This window comes from Oncorhynchus masou, chromosome 11 (genome assembly GCF_036934945.1).
Source record: "Oncorhynchus masou masou isolate Uvic2021 chromosome 11, UVic_Omas_1.1, whole genome shotgun sequence".
NCBI lineage: Eukaryota > Metazoa > Chordata > Actinopteri > Salmoniformes > Salmonidae > Oncorhynchus > Oncorhynchus masou.
The window spans coordinates 13820891-13840346 of record NC_088222.1 but is presented as its reverse complement, the minus strand read 5'-3'; the positions used below and the strand labels follow the sequence as shown (position 1 = coordinate 13840346).

General features: G+C 46.4%; 1 protein-coding gene across 11 annotated transcripts in view; it reads right to left on the bottom strand.

The window, feature by feature from the left end:
• The window catches only part of LOC135548142 (spermatid perinuclear RNA-binding protein-like), a 183398-nt gene that overhangs the window by 113554 nt on the left and 50388 nt on the right, over positions 1-19456 (bottom strand). For 8 of the 11 annotated variants that reach the window (XM_064977436.1, XM_064977442.1, XM_064977435.1 and 5 more), the window contains exon 2: positions 8294-8371. The exons of 2 other annotated variants lie outside the window; for them this stretch is intronic. The gene's annotated coding sequence lies outside the window, so the exon portion shown is untranslated. Of the gene's footprint in view, positions 1-8274; positions 8372-19456 lie in introns of all 11 variants that reach the window. One more of the 11 variants, XM_064977437.1, reaches the window with a different exon arrangement.

The window sequence follows — 19456 nt, the reverse complement described above, 5'->3', positions numbered from 1 at the left end:
GAGTTCAGTCTGTAACTAACAGAGTTCAGTCTGTAACTAACTAACAGAGTTCAGTCTGTAACTAACTAACAGAGTTCAGTCTGTAACTAACTAACAGAGTTCAGTCTGCAACTAACTAACAGAGTTCAGTCTGCAACTAACTAACAGAGTTCAGTCTGTAACTAACTAACAGAGTTCAGTCTGTAACTAACTAACAGAGTTCAGTCTGCAACTAACTAACAGAGTTCAGTCTGTAACTAACTAACTGAGTTCAGTCTGCAACTAACTAACAGAGTTCAGTCTGCAACTAACTAACAGAGTTCAGTCTGTAACTAACAGAGTTCAGTCTGTAACTAACTAACAGAGTTCAGTCTGTAACTAACAGAGTTCAGTCTGTAACTAACAGAGTTCAGTCTGTAACTAACTAACAGAGTTCAGTCTGCAACTAACTAACAGAGTTCAGTCTGTAACTAACTAACAGAGTTCAGTCTGCAACTAACTAACAGAGTTCAGTCTGCAACTAACTAACAGAGTTCAGTCTGCAACTAACTAACAGAGTTCAGTCTGCAACTAACTAACAGAGTTCAGTCTGCAACTAACAAACAGAGTTCAGTCTGCAACTAACAAACAGAGTTCAGTCTGCAACTAACTAACAGAGTTCAGTCTGCAACTAACTAACAGAGTTCAGTCTGCAACTAACTAACAGAGTTCAGTCTGCAACTAACTAACAGAGTTCAGTCTGCAACTAACAAACAGAGTTCAGTCTGCAACTAACAAACAGAGTTCAGTCTGTAACTAACTAACAGAGTTCAGTCTGTAACTAACTAACAGAGTTCAGTCTGTAACTAACTAACAGAGTTCAGTCTGCAACTAACTAACAGAGTTCAGTCTAACTAACTAACAGAGTTCAGTCTAACTAACTAACAGAGTTCAGTCTGTAACTAACTAACAGAGTTCAGTCTGTAACTAACTAACAGAGTTCAGTCTGCAACTAACTAACAGAGTTCAGTCTGCAACTAACTAACAGAGTTCAGTCTGCAACTAACTAATAGAATTCAGTCTGCAACTAACTAACAGAGTTCAGTCTGCAACTAACTAACAGAGTTCAGTCTGCAACTAACTAACAGAGTTCAGTCTGTAACTAACAGAGTTCAGTCTGTAACTAAGAGAGTTCAGTCTGTAACTAACTAACTGAGTTCAGTCTGTAACTAACTAACAGAGTTCAGTCTGTAACTAACTAACAGAGTTCAGTCTGTAACTAACAGAGTTCAGTCTGTAACTAAGAGAGTTCAGTCTGTAACTAACTAACAGAGTTCAGTCTGTAACTAACAGAGTTCAGTCTGTAACTAACAGAGTTCAGTCTGCAACTAACTAACAGAGTTCAGTCTGCAACTAACTAACAGAGTTCAGTCTGTAACTAACAGAGTTCAGTCTGTAACTAAGAGAGTTCAGTCTGTAACTAAGAGAGTTCAGTCTGTAACTAACTAACTGAGTTCAGTCTGTAACTAACTAACAGAGTTCAGTCTGTAACTAACAGAGTTCAGTCTGTAACTAACTAACAGAGTTCAGTCTGTAACTAACAGAGTTCAGTCTGCAACTAACTAACAGAGTTCAGTCTGCAACTAACTAACAGAGTTCAGTCTGCAACTAACTAACAGAGTTCAGTCTGCAACTAACTAATAGAATTCAGTCTGCAACTAACTAACAGAGTTCAGTCTGCAACTAACTAACAGAGTTCAGTCTGCAACTAACAGAGTTCAGTCTGTAACTAAGAGAGTTCAGTCTGTAACTAACAGAGTTCAGTCTGTAACTAACAGAGTTCAGTCTGTAACTAACAGAGTTCAGTCTGTAACTAACTAACAGAGTTCAGTCTGTAACTAACTAACAGAGTTCAGTCTGTAACTAACTAATAGAATTCAGTCTGTGGATGACACAGTGGCCAGATGACAGCGAGCCTGGGCAACAGAGCTGACCAAGGAGCAAGAATCCAGCCAGCCAACTCTGAGGTAGAGAGCCAAACCTCAGGTCAGACACAGACTAACCAATCAAGCAGGCAAGCACACCCCGGTCTACACACACCACACTGTTGTTTACGTTGTCCCGATGGTTGAAAGCATTGCTCTGTGTCCTGGTCTATAAATCACAGCCGTGTTAGGATGAAAACCCTGGCTGCCACACAAACACTGCTGCCACATCTGCAACACATCAGGAGCAGCTAGATAGAGACAGACAAAGACAGCTAGACAGAGAGAGACAAAGACATCTAGAGACAAAGACAGCTAAACAGAGATAGACAAAGACAGCTAAACAGACAAAGACAGCTAAACAGAGATGGACAAAGACAGCTAAACAGAGATACGCAGAGCTACAGAGACAAAGAGAGCTTAGACAGAGACAAAGAGAGCTAGACAGAGAGAGCTTAGACAGAGACAAAGAGAGCTAGACAGAGACAAAGAGAGCTAGACAGAGACAAAGAGAGCTAGAGAGCTAGACAGAGAGAGCTTAGACAGAGACAAAGAGAGCTAGACAGAGACAAAGAGAGCTAGACAGAGACAAAGAGAGCTAGACAGAGACAAAGAGATCTTAGACAGAGACAAAGAGAGCTAGACAGAGACAAAGAGAGCTAGACAGAGAGAGCTAGACAGAGAGAGCTAGACAGAGAGAGCTAGACAGAGACAGAGAGAGCTAGACAGAGACAGAGAGAGCTAGACAGAGAGAGAGAGCTAGACAGAGACAGAGAGAGCTAGACAGAGAAAGAGAGCTAGACAGAGACAGAGAGAGCTAGACAGAGAAAGAGAGCTAGACAGAGACAGAGAGAGCTAGACAGAGCCATAGAGAGCTAGACAGAGAGAGCTAGACAGAGAGAGCTAGACAGAGAGAGCTAGACAAAGAGAGCTAGACAGAGAGAGCTAGACAGAGAGAGCTAGACAGAGACATAGAGAGCTAGACAGAGACGGAGACAGAGAGAGCAAGACAGAGACAGAAACAGAGAGAGCTAGACAGAGACAGAGAGAGCTAGACGGAGACAAAGAGCTATACAGAGACAAAGCGAGCTAGACAGAGTCTGGTCTATCTTCCCTCTGCTTCAGCTCTGTCCTGGCTGAGGGAGACCAAGGCCCTATTTATTTTCTTTGAAATACTTTAGCTGTGCTTGATTGGCTCTGGCACAACGGAAACAATGGAATAGTCCCAAAAGCGTAAACCCTGCCCATGTGGCACTCCGTCTCGAGGCAGGCTCAAGCAAACGTTCAAAGTATTTGAAAGAGAACAAATACTATTTGAACCCAGCAGGACCATTCTCTGTGCTTCAGCTCCACCTTTTGCCAGAAGAAGGCCTTAAATCATGAGCAGCACCTGTTCAGTTGCCTGACGACTCAAACTGAATTATTCCGCTGCTCTTTCGTTCACTATATAGAGAGCCTTCGGAAACTATTCAGACCCCTTGATTTGAACCAAGTTGTTACATTACAGCCTTATTCTAAAATGGATTAAAGGGGATTCTAAAAGGGATTAAATAAATAAATACAGCTCTGGAGAGACCTGAAAATAGCTGTGACCAGGGCCCTATGGGGTCTATTGACCAGGGCCCTATGGGGTCTATTGACCAGGGCCCTATGGGGTCTATTGACCAGGGCCCTATGGGGTCTATTGACCAGGGCCCTATGGGGTCTATTGACCAGGGCCCTATGGGGTCTATTGACCAGGGCCCTATGGGGTCTATTGACCAGTGCCCTATTGACCAGTGCCCTATGGTGTCTATTGACCAGTGCCCTATGGGGTCTATTGACCAGTGCCCTATGGGGTCTATTGACTAGGGCCCTATGGGGTCTATTGACCAGGGCCCTATGGTGTCTATTGACCAGGGCCCTATGGGGTCTATTGACCAGGGCCCTATGGGGTCTATTGACCAGTGCCCTATTGACCAGTGCCCTATGGGGTCTATTGACCAGTGCCCTATGGGGTCTATTGACCAGTGCCCTATTGACCAGTGCCCTATGGGGTCTATTGACCAGTGCCCTATGGGGTCTATTGACCAGTGCCCTATTGACCAGTGCCCTATGGGGTCTATTGACCAGTGCCCTATGGGGTCTATTGACCAGGGCCCTATGGGGTCTATTGACCAGGGCCCTATGGGGTCTATTGACCAGTGCCCTATGGGGTCTATTGACCAGTGCCCTATGGGGTCTATTGACCAGTGCCCTATGGGGTCTACTGACCAGGGCCCTATGGGGTCTATTGACCAGGGCCCTATGGGGTCTATTGACCAGTGCCCTATTGACCAGTGCCCTATGGGGTCTATTGACCAGGGCCCTATGGGGTCTATTGACCAGGGCCCTATGGGGTCTATTGACCAGTGCCCTATGGGGTCTATTGACTAGGGCCCTATGGGGTCTATTGACCAGGGCCCTATGGTGTCTATTGACCAGGGCCCTATGGGGTCTATTGACCAGGGCCCTATGGGGTCTATTGACCAGTGCCCTATTGACCAGTGCCCTATGGGGTCTATTGACCAGTGCCCTATTGACCAGTGCCCTATGGGGTCTATTGACCAGGGCCCTATGGGGTCTATTGACCAGGGCCCTATGGGGTCTATTGACCAGTGCCCTATGGGGTCTATTGACCAGTGCCCTATGGGGTCTATTGACCAGGGCCCTATGGGGTCTACTGACCAGGGCCCTATGGGGTCTACTGACCAGGGCCCTATGGGGTCTATTGACCAGTGCCCTATTGACCAGTGCCCTATGGGGTCTATTGACCAGGGCCCTATGGGGTCTATTGACCAGGGCCCTATGGGGTCTATTGACCAGGGCCCTATGGGGTCTGGTCAAAATCTCCCTACATAGTGTGATTGGGGTGTCATTTGAGGTGAGATATCCAAAATGGATCCCATGCTGTTATCTTATCAAAGTATAATACTTAGTTATACATTATTACCTACCACACTCAGGTCTTCAAACTTTTCTTTGGCTGCTGTACAAGACATACACATTTACACATTTTAGCAGACATTCTGATACAGTGACTTACAGGCGCAATTAGGGTTACCTTGCTCAAGGGCACAGACAGATTTTGGTGGGGGGATTCAAACCAGCGACCTTCGGTTACTGGCACAATGCCTTAACTGCTAGGTTATCTGCAGCAGACACACGCAAAGGCTGGTGCTCTGACTGACTGACACACTGCTTGGTAAACACTAACGATGGAGAACACAGCTCAGTTGTTCCTGAGAAGCATAAACATGTCACAGACCGGTGCATCATTTAATATCGAAACTGCATCCTTATTGGCAGACGACAGAAGGCTATGTTAAGAGTAAAATATCTAATATGGTCAGTTAAGGACCACACATATACACACGTTTGATCTACTCAGTGGGTGTATATGTGACTTGAATGTGTGTGTATATGTGACTTGAATGTGGGTGTGTGTGTGTGTGTGTGTGTGTATATGTGACTTGAATGTGTGTGTATATGTGACTTGAATGTGGGTGTGTGTGTATATATGACTTGAATGTGGGTGTGTGTGTGACTTGAATGTGGGTGTGTGTGTGACTTGAATGTGTGTGTATGTGTGACTTGAATGTGTGTGTATATGTGACTTGAACGTGGGTGTGTGTGTGTATATGTGACTTTAATGTGGGTGTGTGTGTGTGTGTATATTTGACTTGAATGTGGGTGTGTGTGTGACTTGAATGTGGGTGTATATGTGACTTGAATGTGGGTGTATATGTGACTTGAATGTGGGTGTGTGTGTGTGTATATGTGACTTGAACGTGGGTGTGTGTGTATATGTGACTTTAATGTGGGTGTGTGTGTGTGTATATTTGACTTGAACGTGGGTGTGTGTGTGACTTGAACGTGGGTGTGTGTGTGACTTGAACGTGGGTGTGTGTGTGACTTGAACGTGGGTGTGTGTGTGACTTGAACGTGGGTGTGTGTGTGACTTGAACGTGGGTGTGTGTGTGACTTGAACGTGGGTGTGTGTGTGACTTGAACGTGGGTGTGTGTGTGACTTGAACGTGGGTGTGTGTGTGACTTGAACGTGGGTGTGTGTGTGACTTGAACGTGGGTGTGTGTGTGACTTGAACGTGGGTGTGTGTGTGACTTGAACGTGGGTGTGTGTGACTTGAATGTGGGTGTGTGTGTGACTTGAACGTGGGTGTGTGTGTGACTTGAACGTGGGTGTGTGTGTGACTTGAACGTGGGTGTGTGTGTGACTTGAATGTGGGTGTATATGTGACTTGAATGTGGATGTGTGTGTGTGTATATATATGTGACTTGAATGTGTGTGACTGGTGGGGTCAGAAAGGTCAGTGGCCTTGCTGCTGAGTCAGAGGTAGAACATGAGAGCACACACACACCGGGGTGCTACTTTTTTATTTTTTTATTTTTTAACCTTTATTTAACCAGGCAAGTCAGTTAAGAACAAATTCTTATTTTCAATGACGGCCTGGGAACAGTGGGTTAACTGCCTGTTCAGGGGCAGAACGACAGATTTGTACCTTGTCAGCTCGGGGGTTTAAACTTGCAACCTTCCGGTTATGAGTCCAACGCTCTAACCACTAGGCTACCCTGCCGCATGACTCACAGTGAGACACTCGGTGTTCCCAGCCCCCAGCATTATGCACCTCACTGAGGGGACTCCCTCCTGGTTTCCCTCACCCCTCCTTGCGGTCTCCCGGTCTGCCTTCTCTCAAAATGTTTTGCACAAATTTGTTTACCTCCCTGTTAGTGAGGATTTCTCCTTTGCCGAGATAATCCATCCACCTGACATGTGTGGCATATGAAGAAGCTGATTAAACCGCATGATCATTACACAGGTGCCCCTTGTGATGGGGACAATAAAAGGCCACTCTAAAATGTGCAGTTTTGTCACATAACACAATGCCACAGATGTCTCAAGTTGAGGGAGCATGCAATTGGCATACGGTCTTCAGGAATGTCCACCAGAGCTGTTGCCAGAAAATGGAACGTTAATTTCTGTACCAAAAGCTGCCTCCAATGTCATTTTAAAGAATATGGCAATACATCTAACAGACGTCACAACCACAGACCACATGTAACCAAGCCAGCCCAGGACCTCCACATTCGGCTTCTTCACCTGCGGGATCATCTGAGACCAGCCACCTGGACAGCTGATGAAACTGTGGGTTTGTCTGAGACCAGCCACCTGGACAGCTGATGAAACTGTGGGTTTGTCTGAGACCAGCCACCTGGACAGCTGATGAAACTGTGGGTTTGTCTGAGACCAGCCACCTGGACAGCTGATGAAACTGTGGGTTTGTCTGAGACCAGCCACCTGGACAGCTGATGAAACTGTGGGTTTGCACACCTGAATAATTTCAGCACCAGCTGTCAGAAACCGTCTCAGGGAAGCTCATCTGCGTGCTTGTCGTCCTCACCAGGGTCTCGACCTGACTGCAGTTCGGCGTCGTAACTGACTTCAGTGGACAAATTATCACCTTCGATGGCACACTGGTGCTCTTCACTGGTGCTCCCCACTGGTGCTCCCCACTGGTGCTCCCCACTGGTGCTCTCCACTGGTGCTCTCCACTGGTGCTCCCCACTGGTGCTCCCCACTGGTGCTCCCCACTGGTGCTCCCCACTGGTGCTCTCCACTGGTGCTCTCCACTGGTGCTCTCCACTGGTGCTCTCCACTGGTGCTCCCCACTGGTGCTCTTTGTGGATGCGTCCCATCGTGTGGGCGAGCGGTTTGCTGATGTCAACGTTGTGAATAGTGGGGTTATGGGATGGGCAGGCATAAGCTACTGACAATGAACACAATTTAATCCACCGCCATCATCTCTCATGTTTAAGCATGGTAATGCACAGCCCCAGGCCATAATCAACAGTCTGATCAACTCTATGTGAAGGAGATGTGTCACGCTGCATGAGGCAAACGGTGGTCACACCAGATACTGACTGGTTTGCTGAACCAGGCCCCTACCGTTTTTTAAAGGTATCGGTGACCAACAGATGCATATCTGTATTCCCAGATCATGTGAAATCCATAGATTAGGGCCTAATGAATTTATTTAAATAGACTGATTTCCTTATATTAACTGTAACTTAGCGAAATCTTTGAAATTATTGAAAGTTTTGTTTATATTTTTGTTCAGTGTAGAATATAAAAAATGACAAGAAGTCACTTCCCATTGGAAATAGGTGAAGGACATTCAGTTCATCTCCATGTAACACCGATCCTGTCCAAGACCAGCGGACTGTAGGTCCCAATGGGGTTATCCAGCGTACTGTGTTACTAGCCTAGTTACAGTAGTCAGGGAAGCATAGTTACCCTGTCACGTGATCATTACCTTGTGCTACACGGTCCTCCTGTCCCTCTGCAGCCCAGGGTCACAGGAATAGTCTCAGGATGTGTGGGGAATCTCTACCTGGAAACACAACGAGGTCAAAGTTCAGTCTTCAACACCTTCCATTGTGTTGTATATAATACTATTATAATAGCCTATTCCAACCAATAATCAAAATGACTCTTTCATGTCATTTTGTTGACAGAGCGAGAACTCCCGCACCCCAAGGCCTGAGTTGAGAAAAACGTCACTGTGGTGACACACCAGTGGGCCACTGCCTCTGCTGTGTGGAGTCCACATCAGCACCGGAGGACAGCAGACAAGAGCAGAACAGGCAGCGTTGCCCTGTAATCGCTCTGGTCTGTAAGCTCCACCCACCCAACACACACACACCCACCCACAAACCCACCCAACCACTCACACATCCACCCACCCACACACATCCAACACTTCTAATCATTCTCATGTCCAGCATGAGGGGGTTCAGTCACACGTTAACTGACAACCATGATAACCAGCAATGTGCCAACCAGGGTTTAGGTCTTCATTTATTTTACTGCCCTCTCCACCACCCCTCCTCTACACCACCCCACCTCTCCTCTCCACCAACACTCCTCTCCTCTCCACCACCACTCCTCTCCTCTCCACCACCACTCCTCTCCTCCACACCACCACTCCTCTCCACCACCCCTCCTCTCTTCTACACCACCACTCCTCTTCTCTCCACCACCCCTCCTCTCTTCTACACCACCCCTCCTCTCTTCTACACCACCACCACTCTCCACCACCACTCTCCTCTCCACCACCACTCCTCTCCTCTCCACCCCACTCCTCTCTTCTACACCACCACTCCTCTCCTCCACCCCTCCTCCTCTCCACCACCCCTCCTCCTCTCTACCACCCCTCCTCCTCTCTACCACCCCTCCTCTTCTCTCCACCACCCCTCCTCTCTTCTACACCACCCTCCTCTCCTCTTCTCTCCACCACCACTCCTCTCCTCTCCACCACCACTCTACACCACCACTCCTCTCCACCACCCCTCCTCCTCTCCACCACCCCTCCTCTCCTCTCCTCTACACCACCACTCCTCTCCTCTCCACCACCACTCCTCTACACCACCACTCCTCTCCTCTACACCACCACTCTCCACCACCCCTCCTCTCCTCTCCTCTACACCACCACTCCTCTCCTCTCCACCACCACTCCTCTACACCACCACTCCTCTCCTCTACACCACCACTCTCCACCACCCCTCCTCTCCTCTCCTCTACACCACCACTCCTCTCCTCTACACCACCACTCTCCACCACCCCTCCTCTCCTCTCCTCTACACCACCCCTCCTCTCCCCTCCTCTCCACCACCCCTCCTCTCCTCTCCACCACCCCTCCTCTCCTCTCCACCACCACTCTACACAACCCCTCCTCCTCTCCTCTACACCACCCCTCCTCTCCTCTACACCACCCCTCCTCTCCTCTACACCACCCCTCCTCTACTCTACACCACCCCTCCTCTCCTCCACACCCCCCTCCACCTCTCTACACCACCACTCCTCTCCTCTACACCAGCCCTCCTCTCCCCTACACCACCCCTCCTCTACTCCACACCCCCTCCACCTCTCTACACCACCCCTCCTCTACTCTACACCAGCCCTCCTCTCCTCTCCACCACCACTCCTCCTCTGCTCTCCTCCCCACCACCCCTCCTCTCCTCTCCACCACCACTCCTCTCCACCACCACTCCTCTCCTCTCCACCACCACTCCTCTCCTCTCCACCACCACTCCTCTCCTCTACACCACCACTCCTCCTCTGCTCTCCTCCCCACCACCCCTCCTCTCCTCTCCACCACCACTCCTCTCCTCTACACCACCACTCCTCTCCTCTACACCACCACTCCTCCTCTGCTCTCCTCCCCACCACCCCTCCTCTCCTCTCCACCACCACTCCTCTCCTCTCCACCACCACTCCTCTCCTCTACACCACCACTCCTCTCCTCTACACCACCACTCCTCCTCTGCTCTCCTCCCCACCACCCCTCCTCTCCTCTCCACCACCACTCCTCTCCTCTACACCACCACTCTACACAACCACTCCTCCTCTCCTCTACACCACCCCTCCTCCTCTCCTCTCCACCACCCCTCCTCTCCTCTACACCACCCCTCCTCTCCTCTCCTCCACCACTCCTCTCCTCTACACCACCACTCTACACAACCACTCCTCCTCTCCTCTCCACCACCCCTCCTCTCCTCTACACCACCCCTCCTCTCCTCTACACCACCCCTCCTCTACACCACCCCTCCTCTCCTCCACACCCCCCTCCACTTCTCTACACCAGCCCTCCTCTCCCCTACACCACCCCTCCTCTACTCCACACCCCCCTCCACTTCTCTACACCACCACTCCTCTCCTCTACACCAGCCCTCCTCTCCTCTACACCACCCCTCCTCTCCTCCACACCCCCCTCCTCTCCTCTACACCAGCCCTCCTCTCCTCTACACCACCCCTCCTCTCCTCCACACCCCCCTCCACTCCTCCACACCCCCTCCACTTCTCTACACCACCCATCCTCTCCTCTACACCACCACTCCTCCTCTGCTCTCCTCCCCGCCACCCCTCCTCTCCTCTCCGCCACCCCTCCTCTCCTCTCCGCCACCACTCCTCTCCTCTCCGCCACCACTCCTCTCCTCTCCTCTCCGCCACCACTCCTCTCCGCCACCACTCCTCTCCGCCACCACTCCTCTCCGCCACCACTCCTCTCCGCCACCACTCCTCTCCGCCACCACTCCTCTCCGCCACCACCACTCTTCGCCACCACTCCTCTCCGCCACCACCACTCTTCGCCACCACTCCTCTCCGCCACCACTCCTCTCCTCTACGCCACCACTCTACGCCACCACTCCTCCTCTACGCCACCACTCTACGCCACCACTCCTCTTCTACGCCACCACTCCTCTACGCCCCCACTCTACACCACCACTCCTCTACACCACCACTCCTCTCCTCTACGCCACCACTCCTCTACGCCACCACTCCTCTACACTCCCTTTCCCTTCTCCTGTCACTCAGCGGGCCTGCCTACTTTCCTGCTGTGTGTCTGGGACTCTGGAACAAGGCAGAACCAGTCAGTGGCATCTTTACAATCTAGGATGAATTCATTTGCATATCATTTACTGCTGCGTTTATCACCCACCATCATCCTCTATCCATGGAAAGGTATGGGGCAGTGTGATGAAAAGAGAAAGTATGGGGCAGTGTGATGAAAAGAGAAAGTATGGGGCAGTGTGATGAAAAGAGAGAGAGAGAGAAGTGAGTACGGAAGTGAGGTTTGGGGGCCACTCAATAAACTGGACTTTAAAATGGGACAAACATCCAACTGAAACCCTACATGCAGAATTCTGTCTGAAAATTCTACAAGTCCAGAGAAATACACCAACTAATGCATGTAGGGCTGAATTGGGCCTCTTTCCAGCAATAATGAAAATACAGAAAACATGATCAACATTTTGGCCACATCTAAATTCAAGTCTGCAATTTAAAGCACTTCAAACCCAAGAGCTGAGCCCAGAAACGAGCTGTCACGTGTTCTCCCGCTCCGGCCTTGAGGTCACCAGGCGGCTGATTATCCCACACACCTGCCCCTTACACACCTGCCCATCACCTCATGACACTCCTCACTGTCTGGACTCCATCACGGTGTGTTTGGTTCTCCTTGATTACCTCCTGGGTTTCAAAATCTGGGTTTCATGTCTCTGTCCTCAGGTGTTATTGACTGTTCATGTTGTGTTTGGTTCTTTCCTCAGGTGTTGTTGACTGTTTCATGTTTCATGTCTGTCATGTGTGTGTTTGGTTCTTTCCTCAGGTGTTATTGACTGTGTTTCATGTCTGTGTGTTTGGTTCTTTCCTCAGGTGTTATTGACTGTGTTTCATGTCGGTGTGTTTGGTTCTTTCCTCAGGTGTTATTGACTGTGTTTCATGTCGGTGTGTTTGGTTCTTTCCTCAGGTGTTATTGACTGTGTTTCATGTCGGTGTGTTTGGTTCTTTCCTCAGGTGTTATTGACTGGGTTTCATGTCGGTGCGTTGTTTGCGTTTCTTGTTTTATGTACCATTTATTTAAACACTCCCTGTAGTTGCATCCCGACTCTCAAGAGTACATGATTACACACGCCCTCTCAGTCAGCTGGTGTTGGACCTCACCAACCAAGCTGACACCAGCACTGCTTCAAAAGAAACAATTACAATAAACTAAATCATGAACCAATCAAAAGACTCATATTTGCAACATTGGAAAAAACAAAACAAATCCCTAAGCCGACTAAATTGCTATCTGTCCCTAAACAGAGAATATGAATTGGCTGATTATTTCTACTCTGTCAGAGATACGAAGCAGAGACAGATCTGTACCAAGTACAGGCTGACAGAGACAGATCTTTACCAAGTACAGACTGACAGAGACAGATCTTTACCAAGTACAGGCTGACAGAGACAGATCTTTACCAAGTACAGGCTGACAGAGACAGATCTGTACCAAGTACAGGCTGACAGAGACAGATCTTTACCAAGTACAGACTGACAGAGACAGATCTTTACCAAGTACAGGCTGACAGAGACAGAGAGAGAGACAGATCTTTACCAAGTACAGACTGACAGAGACAGAGACAGATCTTTACCAAGTACAGACTGACAGAGAGACACAGAGAGATCTTTACCAAGTACAGGCTGAGTGACCACCGATTGGCAATAGAAACTGTCAGACATAAAAAGACATGGCTACCCAAAGAGGAGATTGTATGTGGTCACTGCACAACATGGGAGATAGAAACAGAGATGCACTTTCTCCTTTACTGTGATAAATATTCCTCACCAAGAGATTCATTATTCAGTGAAACGACTATATGTATTCCAAATGATAACTTATTAAACCAGAGGAAAAGACTCATGGGCGAAGGAGCAATGGCTCCTCTTGCAGCCAAACATGTATTTTCCTGCCATAGCCTGAGGGACACTGAATAATAACCTCTGCATAGTAAACAGAAACTTACTTACTATTTGCTTTATTATTATTACTACCATTGTTATTTATATTATTATTGTTGTTTATAATTCCAAATAGTAGTGATGATGGTAATGAGAGCAGTTTAATGATGGTAGTGGTAGTAGTAATGATGCTGGTAGTAGTAATGATACTGGTAGTAGTAATGATGACTGTAGTGGTAGTAGTAATGATGATGATGGTGGTGGTAGTAGTAGTGATGACTGTAGTGGTAGTAGTAATGATGACTAGTGGCAGTAGTAATGATGCTGGTAGTAGTAATGATGACTGTAGTGGTAGTAGTAATGATGCTGGTAGTAGTAATGATGATTGTAGTGGTAGTAGTAATGATGACTGTAGTGGTAGTAGTAGTGATGACTAGTGGCAGTAGTAATGATGATTGTAGTGGTAGTAGTAATGATGCTGGTAGTGGTAGTAGTAATGATGCTGGTAGTGGTCGTAGTAATGATGCTGGTAGTGGTTGTAGTAATGATGCTGGTAGTAGTTGTAGTAATGATGCTGGTAGTGGTCGTAGTAATGCTGCTGGTAGTGGTCATAGTAATGATGCTGGTAGTGGTCGTAGTAATGATGCTGGTAGTGGTAGTAGTAGTTATGATGTTGGTAGTGGTAGTAGTAATGATGCTGGTAGTGGTCGTAGTAACGGTGCTGGTAGTGGTAGTAGTAACGATGATGGTAGTGGTAGTAGTAACGATGATGGTAGTGGTAGTAGTAACGATGATGGTAGTGGTAGTAGTAACGATGATGGTAGTGGTAGTAGTAACGATGATGGTAGTGGTAGTAGTAATGATGATGGTAGTGGTAGTAGTAATGATGATGGTAGTGGTAGTAGTAATGATGATGGTAGTTGTAGTAGTAATGATGATGGTGGTAATGATGACGGTAATTGTAGTAGTAATGATGATGGTCGTGGTAATGATGATAGTAGTAATGGTGATGATAGTGGTAATGATGCTGGTAGCTGTAGTAATTATCATAGGTAGTGGCTAGTTGTAGTAGTAATGATGCTAGTTGTAGTAATAATGATGATGCTAGTTGTAGTAATAATGATGATGCTTGTGGTAATGATGATGGTGGTTGTAGTTGTAATGATGGTGGTGGTTGTAGTGATGGTGGTGGTTGTAGTAATGGTGGTGGTAGTGGTAATGATGATGGTAGTAGTAACGACGATGGTAGTGGTAGCAGTAATGATGTGGCTAGTTGTAGTAGTAATGATGATGGTAGTGGTAGTAGTAATGATGATGGTAGTGGTAGTAGTCATGATGATGGTAGTGGTATTGGTAATGATGATGGTAGTAGTAATGATGATGGTAGTGGTAATGATGATGGTAGTGATAATGATGATGGTAGTAGTAATGATGATGGTAGTGGTAATGATGATGGTAGTGGTAGTAGTAATGATGAGATGATGGTAGTGGTAGTGGTCATGATGATGGTAGTGGTCATGATGATGGTAGTGGTCATGATGATGGTAGTGGTCATAATGATGGTAGTGGTAATGATGATGGTAGTAGTAATGATGATGGTAGTGGTAGTAGTAGTAATGATGGTAGTAGTAATGATGAGGGTAGTAGTAATGATGATGGTAGTGGTAATGATGATGGAGAGCGAGAGAGAGAGCGAGAGAGAGAGAAAGAGAGAGAAAGAGAGAAACAGAGAGGGGTGGAGAGAGAGCAGAGAGGCAGAGAGAGACAGACCGAGACCGAGGGACAGAGAGACAGAGAAGGGGAGGGACAGAGAAGGAGAGAGAGAGAGAGAGAGAGAGAGGGTAATAATGATGAATTATCAAAATCCAGAAAAGAGTTGTTAAGTTCTAGTAAAGTAAACCTTCCATATCAAAAACATCACCTACAGAGATATTAACCTGGAGAAGAGTCCCCTGAGCAAGCTGGTCCTGGGGCTCTGTTCACAAACACAAACACACCGCCCCAGGACAGCAACACAATTAGACCCAACCAAATCATGAGAAAACAAAAGATAATTACTTGCAACGGAGACAAATTTACCAAAAGCAGAGCAAACTATAATGTTATTTGGCCCTAAAACAGAGAGTACACAGTGGCAGAATACCTGACCACTGACTGACCCAAACTTAAGGAAAGCTTTGACTTTGTACAGACTCGGTGAGCATAGCCTTTTTCCATATCAAAAACATCACCTACAGAGATATTAACCTGGAGAAGAGTCCCCTGAGCAAGCTGAGAAAGGCTACCATGGCTCTCAAGAGAAGACAGGCTATGTGCATTGGAAACTGAGCTGCACTTCCTAACCTCCTGCCAAATGTATGACCATATTAGAGACAGATATTTCCCTCAGATTCACAAAGAATTGAAAAACAAATCAAATTTGATAAACTCCCATATCTATTGGGTGAAATACCAGTGTGCCATCACAGAGGATATTTTGTAATGGTTTATTTCACTTTTGTTTATTGTGTATTTCACAATATAAACATGTTTCCCATGTCAATAAAGCCCTTTGAATTGAGAGAGAGAGAGAGAGAGAAATAGAGAAAGAGAGAAATTGAGAAAGAGAGAGAGAAAAAAAATAGAGAGAAAGAGAGAGAAAGAGAGTGAAATAGAGAAAGAGAGAAATTGAGAAAGGGAGAGAAATAGAGAAAGGGAGAAAGAGAAAGAGAGAAATAGAGAGAAGTAGAGAGAGAGAGAGAAAGAGAGAGAAAGAGAGAAGAGAAAGAGAAATTAAGAAAGAGAGAGAAAGAGAGAAATTGAGAAAGAGAGAAAAATTAGAGAGAGAGAGAGAAAGAGAGAAATTGAGAAAGAGAGCAAGAGAAAGAGAAATTGAGAAAGGGAGAGAAAGAGAAATAGAGAGAGAGAGAAGAGAGAGAGAAAACAGAGAGAGAAATAGAGAGAGAAAGAAAGAAAGAGAGAGAGAAATAGAGAAAGAGAGAGAGAAACACTGAAACTGAGAACCACAAGCAGCTTTGTATGGTTTTAGAAAAAGAGAGAAAAAGAGCTTTTACAGGGAGAGCAATGGGAAGTTTAGAGAAAAGATTGACCAGTCTTCTGACTGGCTTCTGCCGATAAATGCAGAGGTTTCTGTGTGTGCAGACTAGAGAACTAATATGACTTGTCAACATGAAACAGAAATTGAGAAAGAGAAATTGAGAAAGAGAAATAGAGAGAGAAATAGAGAAAGAGAGAAAGAGAGAGTCAATGTTTCGAGAAAGAGAGAAAGAGAAATAGAGAGAGTCTGCCTGGGATGTGGGCATTTCAAAACAGAGCTTTATGAAGCACACAGAGGAGTCTGGTAGAAACACTGTTAACACTGAGAACCACAAGCAGCTTTGTATGGTTTTAATTCAATAGCAACACAAGCAGGATCACTACAAACTGCTTCCACAGCTTTTTACAGGGGATCTGAGCAATGGGAAGTTTAGGAATTAGTAAAAGATTGACCAGTCTTCTGACTGGCTTCTGCCGCATAAATGCAACGTCAGGTTTCTGTGTGTGCAGACTAGAGTATTAACTAGTCTTATATGACTTGTCAACATGGCTCAAACAGGAATAGCCCTGGCTGTCTACAGAATGCATATCAACATAACTAGATCCTATTAACACCACACTGCTGATTCCCCCATTAAGATTACTCACATGATTGGAACGTGTTCCATTCATAAACGGCACAGAGGGAGAATCTATCTTAGAATCTCAGAATGCTAACTTGGTGTGAGGTCATAGAAATATTCATTTCCAGAAGGGTCATTCTCACTCAAGTCAATGTTTCGTGACAGGTTGACACATTGCGTTGACCAGGCTGGCGGCAATATTGAATGTACTTCTAGGCTATTTCTATAGTGTAGTCTTGCAAAGCTACTTACTAGATGATGAAAAGGGACTTTAAAGGTGTGCGCTGTATCAGCTAAAAGGCTCGTAGAGCTGCTGCTGCGTTGACACATTGCATTTCATTGTGTTGACACATTACGTTGACACATTGCGTTTCATTGCGTTGACACATTGCGTTTCATTGCGTTGACACATTGCGTTTCATTGCGTTGACACATTGCGTTGACACATTGCGTTGACACATTGCGTTGACACATTGCGTTTCATTGCGTTGACACATTGCGTTGACATTGCGTTTCATTGCGTTGACACATTGCGTTTCATTGCGTTGACACATTGCGTTTCATTGCGTTGACACATTGCGTTTCATTGCGTTGACACATTGCGTTGACACATTGCGTTTCATTGCGTTGACACATTGCGTTGACACATTGCGTTTCATTGCGTTGACACATTGCGTTTCATTGCGTTGACACATTGCGTTTCATTGCGTTGACACATTGCGTTTCATTGCGTTGACACATTGCGTTTCATTGCGTTGACACATTGCGTTTCATTGCGTTGACACATTGTTGACACATTGCGCGTTGACACATTCATTGCGTTTCATTCGTTGACACATTGCGACACATTGCGTTTCATTGCGTTTTGGCGTTTCATTGCGTTGACACATTGCGTTTCATTGCGTTGACATTGCGTTTCATCGTTGACACATTGCGACACATTGCGTTTCACATTGCGTTTCATTGCGTTGACACATTATGCGCGTTTCATCGCGTTGACACATTGCGTTTCACACATTGCGCGTCGACACATTGCGTTTCATCGTTGACACATTGTTGATCACACATTGCGTTTCATCGCGTTGACACATTGACACACATTGCGTTTCATCGCGTTGACACATTGCGTTTCATCGCGTTGACACATTGCGACACATTTCATCGCGTTGACACATTGCGTTTCATCGCGTTGACACATTGCGTTTCATCGCGTTGACACATTGCGTTTCATCGGCGTTGACACATTGCGTTTCATCGCGTTGACACATTGCGTTTCATCGCGTTGACACATTGCGTTTCATCGCGTTGACACATTGCATTGCGTTTCATTGCGTTGACACATTGCGTTTCATCGCGTTGACACATTGCGTTTCATCGCGTTGACACATTGCGTTTCATCGCGTTGAAACATTGCGTTTCATTGCGTTTCACACACATTGCGTTTCATCGCGTTGACACATTATGCGTTTCATCAGCGTTTCATTTGCGTTTCATCGACACATTGCGTTTCATTGCGTTGACACATTGCGTTTCATTGCGTTGACACATTGCGTTTCATTGCGTTGACACATTGCGTTTCATTGCGTTGACACATTGCGTTTCACATTGCGTTTCATCGTTGACACATTGCGTTTCATTGCGTTGACACATTGCGTTTCATCGCGTTGACACATTATGTTTCATTGTGTTGACACATTGCGTTTCATTGTGTTGACACATTGCGTTTCATTGCGTTTCATTCGTTTCATTGCGTTGACACATTATGCGCGTTTCATTTTCATTGCGTTGACACATTGCGTTTCATTGCGTTGACACATTGCGTTTCATTGCGTTGACACATTGCGTTTCATTGCGTTGACACATTGCGTTGACACATTGCGTTTCATTGCGTTGACACATTGCGTTTCATTGCGTTTCATTGCGTTGACACATTGCGTTTCATTGCGTTGACACATTGCGTTTCATTGCGTTGACACATTGCGTTTCATCGCGTTGACACATTTCATTGCGTTGACGTTTCATTGACACATTGCGTTTCATTGTGTTGACACATTGCGTTTCATTGCGTTGACACATTGCGTTTCATCGCGTTGACACATTGCGTTTCATTGTGTTGACACATTGCGTTTCATTGCGTTGACACATTGCGTTTCATTGCGTTGACACATTGCGTTTCATTGCGTTGACACATTGCGTTGACACATTGCGTTTCATTGCGTTGACACATTGCGTTTCATTGCGTTGACACATTGCGTTTCATTGCGTTGACACATTGCGTTTCATTGCGTTGACACATTGCGTTTCATTGCGTTGACACATTGCGTTTCATTGCGTTTCATTGCGTTGACACATTGCGTTTCATTGCGTTGACACATTGCGTTTCATTGCGTTGACACATTGCGTTTCATTGCGTTGACACATTGCGTTGACACATTGCGTTTCATTGCGTTGACACATTGCGTTTCATTGCGTTGACACATTGTTGACACATTGCGTTTCATTGTGTTGACACATTGCGTTGACACATTGCGTTG